Source organism: Mercenaria mercenaria, chromosome 8 (genome assembly GCF_021730395.1).
Source record: "Mercenaria mercenaria strain notata chromosome 8, MADL_Memer_1, whole genome shotgun sequence".
NCBI lineage: Eukaryota > Metazoa > Mollusca > Bivalvia > Venerida > Veneridae > Mercenaria > Mercenaria mercenaria.
Window position 1 is genome coordinate 66,987,334 of NC_069368.1, and position 5,114 is coordinate 66,992,447.

Genomic DNA, 5,114 nt, shown 5'->3' on the forward strand with positions numbered 1-5,114 from the left:
AAGTTGCCCATTACACGCGCCGATCTTCAACCTGACCATCGAAACGAAAATAGCCCTTTATGCGTCATTTTGACGTCACGTCAAACGTTACTCAGCATTATGTGTACATGTACGGACCGCTTTTAATAAATTTATGTTATGCAGGCAAAAATGATATATTTAGGTAATTAATATCGATAAACCCAATCAATTTGTGTTGTTGATGGTATATTCACGGCAGTGCATCATTGCCGTGCATAATTAATTTGCGGACATGTGCATTTTTTGTTAAAGTATCAATATAAGATTGCTCTTTAAAATATGTACGGATATGCGTACTCCTTATTTCAAACAGCATGTAAGTTGTTAAAATTTAGAGCTTTCAAATTTCATACAATCAACCTTACGATATGTCGTTGTGAAACAGAGAATTACGTGTTCCGAACCAATTGATGACATTATTTTCGGACAGACTTCAGCAAACGCTTATAAATACATATGGATCTTAATGCTTGGGCGCGTACATGTACAAATATGAAATCTCAACATTTCTTTTTAAAATTTTTAAAATTCTACATGACAAAACTCAATCATAAGAGCAAGAACATAGCACTTGTTCTTTTATTCAATTTACCCGAGCATTAAACACGATTTTCAATCTTTGCTTTTAGATGCCAAACAATGTCAGGTGTTGAAGCAGTTTTTTATTACTCATAACTAATTTGAAATAATTATTTATGAGGAAATCTCCTTAGAAAACTTCAGTTCTTTGAAGTTTTACCATTTTGTGAATAACATACAGTTATGCTATTTTTCTGTTAAAATATGTTTTAATATGGTTACGAATTAACAAAGAACGAGTAGATTTGTTGTTTGTGAAATGAAAGTGTATGCGCATTACGATAAAAGAAATTTGGCCGTCGAGTTAAGCTCAGGTGGTAAAAGCACAACACATTCAAATTGCAGGTCGCGAGTTTGATCAAGTTTTGTCGTGACATCATTCCCATACATGTGATTCAAAAATGGAAGTTGTCGGCAACTTTTGGTGTAATTGTTAGTACTGATAAACATCTAAAACATGGGGAAAAATAAAGCAATTTCATCGGTGTTATCACGACCGCTATTATTTTCACCCGAGAATGTTCGAATAATGTCAAGTAAACAAAGCAGTCATTTTTCAGTTTCCTGTAGCCTTTTGTTCCCGTTCGTGTGGGGGTAAGGGAGACTGTTGGATGAAAACCTTCTCATTCATTTTTGTGTATCTTTTTTTTAAATATTTTGTCAAGCTTTCTGAGAATTGTGGACCTTATAGCCACTCAGATGTCAAACTACGACCACGTGTGAAGAAAAAATATATTATAGCGATTGGATGATTTTGCAAAAATCTCATAACTAATCTTTTCACTTGAGAAAATCGCGAAACTCAGCTATGTGATTTTGAAGGTCACAAAACAGAAAACTGCGTTTCAACATAGAAACAAATAGCCGAGATAATTCATCAGTCAGCTTCCCAGTAGATGTACAAAAATATGTTTTATGCCTAGTACGTAACCTTGCATCTAAAAACGAGAAAGACTGCAAATTTATGAAAAAAGATAATCGTATATATGTAGAAACTACACAATCATTGATCATTTTTATTAATATAAGCCTAAACGGCTGAACAAAACGGTTGGTTTTGTGGACACCTGGATTTTAACGCCAAATCGACATTTTACTTGAAACGCATACATTACATTCCTGCTAAAATATAAGACAGGCCTATCACTAGATAAGCATCTTTTATTTTTTATTCTGTTTTTCTTCCTGTAGGTGTATATTCATATAAACATTTAATATAAATCAAAAATACAAAATGCATAGTAATATAGGAACAACGTATTTGCCTGTTTTGATAAACGTATATAAAAATATAAGTAATGCTTCAAGCATGAGATAATTTATGCCGAAAAGTTCTTGTTTTTATTTTTACTACTTCAAAATGTAGTGCACAATACTACAACCCACGAGGACATGATAATTATAACGCGCGAAGCGAATGCCGTCCATGCTGATATGACATGACACAAAACAATATGTCTTTCGTCGCTGCCAACCTGCCCCAACACACTCCGCTCCCCATTATACATGTTGCGAAGTTGTGAGTTCTTGCGGAGAACAATTTTATTGGCAAATGTCAGATATACTGGTTAGGTTAACTAACTGTTCTTACGTAACTCAATTATTTGGTGCAGCAAAACATTATTCTAGGCTGCTACTGCACTATCATATTTTGAGTATCATAAGTGTAACCTTTTTATGGTTTGAGTTAAAAATAACGATGTTCGTTTGCTACTGAAGATAAAATCATAGCTTTTAAAAATATATCATTTCGGCGAATTTACTTTTTTCACAAAATGAGCTGGATATATATTTTTGACACTAATTTTATTACACGTCATGTAAGTGCAGTTAACAGAGCTTTTGCTCTAGTTTTTAATGTGAAGATGTCAAGTTACAGTGTTTCACATACATTGTAAAAATGCTGAGAAGTTAGTAATTTCATAAAAAAGGCCAAAGATATTGTGTTCATTGTTAATTTGCAATCACATTTAATACCTCAAAACATATAAGTTGAAGAAGAATAGTAGTTTGTTTTTGAAAATCTATTTTAAATAGTAAACTTTTTGTATTAGACTAGAGTAACAGCTTTAAATCAATGATTCAGATACAGTTAAATGACCATCTTTTGCACCATCAACACTGTTCGCAAAACTTATTCATAAAGTCAACTTATTGCATTTTTCAACTCTGTCTTATAGCAAATGCTATATTTTTATCGACAAAAATAATTATTGTCATAATTAGAACGAAAGAAACAACAACAACAACAACAACAACAACAGTGAAAGGTCTTTTACATGAGTGACAAATAAAAGCTATGATAGGCTGATGGAATTATATTCTTTCTGCAAAGATTAACCAAATCATAACATTTGTCTCTTGACAATTCTGCTTGATTCGCATCTCCAAATATGGGGGTAATGTTTGGGCAGTTCTTTTTCTCAATTTTGGTTTTAACCTAACCTGGTGTAGTGCTCCATCAAAGTCATACTTTATCATTAGCAGTAAGGGTCCTAAATAATGGATTTAAATTGTTTTATTACCCTGTATAAGGCCATTTGTGTAAATATCAAGGTTTTTGACGTTTGATTCCATTAGCTGAAAGTAAAAAAAAACATCCAAAGTCATTATTGTGACATGATACGGTTTTGTACAACATGCCATATTTACAATTGCTGCAAACTGTGAGGTTGTGTAACTTGAGATTTTATACATGCATGAATAAACCGAATCATTTTCATTTTTGGTTTGACCCTTTTATGTGGCTGATTTCAAATGCAAAAATTTTATAGTGTACCACATCATGACATCAAAGTAATGGTTAGGGTTCTGACCTGAGCAATTATCAGAGTATGTTGATACATTCTGCATACCTTTGTCTACCATGTTTTTATAGAAGTGAAAAACACATGATGACATTCTATTGGACTTCCGGTTTGCAGTTCACTCCAAATGTCACTATAAACAGTTAAATTGTATTTATTCAAATATATTAAATAGTATAGTTGTCCTGGAAATGATTTAAGAACGGTGAACACTTGTTGCAAGTCAAAACAGGCAGTGACATGAGATGTATCGACTTCAGCAAGAGCCTTATCAGCCTCTTGTTTTTTTGGCAAGAGTTTCATTTGTAATATGTTGATCAAATTATGTTCTTTTCTGGTCATTTTCTTTGTTTTCATGCATGTTCTTTTTGCAAAACATATATCACACTGAGGACATTTCCTTGAGTTGTTACAGCACAACCTTTAGCGCAGTTGGCGATCTGTTACTTACTGACTCTTTTTTCAATCTTTTTTTTTACTGTGAGTTAAATATGAAATTGAATGTTGCGGAAAATCCTTGTTAATTGCATAAAAATGTTTCAGCAGGTAGAAAATTAAAATGTTGGTTTTATGTAATGGAAAGGCAACTACGATGAAAAACGACTGTTTATAAGTAAAAATAGAGGAGTAATGAAAATGCAGCATTTGGTTTCTACCGTTTACTTTTGCAAGATGTATTTATGTTTTATTGTATGCTTCTTCTTGAAATATTGGAATACAGCAGTGAAATAAAATAGATATTTCAAATGGTTCAAACAGTGAAAATATCATTTTTATTTTTCACAAAATGGAACTACAGTTTAATGCGAAATGATATGGATTATAAATAATCGGACATTCCTTGCAAATATGCTCCAATATCTTACTTCAATAAAAAATATTGAAACACAAACATAAAGATATACGATTCACCGTAACAAAATGTAAAGGAAATCTGGAAACTTCAAATAGAACTATTTGACAGTTTTTTCAACAAAGAATGATATCAAGACAGCCGTCATCATGATGCAATGCATGTGACACTGGGTGTACGAGAATGGGTATAAGTTGGTTAAAACTAGTGAAAATCATAAAATAAAAAGAAAATTGTTTGTTTTATCTGTAAGATAGAAATATGTTGCACTCGTAAATGCCATAATTTACATTTTCAATAATGGCTGCACCACTGGTGAAAATATTGCATGATATAGTGTTCACTCAGTGAAATATATGGCGATCTTACACTGAAACAAACAAACATCCTCTATATACTAACAGTTTATATCTATTTTGTAAATATACGAGGGTTCTCCCAAAATAGCGTGACAGATTTTATTTGAATAATTTATGAAATTTACAGAAAGTGTTCATACTTTTTTTTTCAAATATATTAATAAAGGGTTTATGCCGAAAAACACTATCTTTAAAAAATATCGGACTTGTGTTATGATCAAAGTGTTATGACCGGCGCAGCTCAAAAATGCTCGGTTTTCATAAGCTAGCTTCCGTGATGTTTGTCTCAGTTTCCTAACAACCCGTTGCGCTAGGCGCAAAACGTCCCGTACACATCAACTTCATATATTGTAACGTCAAAATGTAGAAGTTTTGATGATATGACGGTGTTTATGCATGTGCAGTGACAGTTCTCTTAGGTTAATCTGCTTCTAGATTTACGCAAAAATGGCGACGTCAATGGACAAGGCGGCGCACAGAACCGTCATAAAGTTT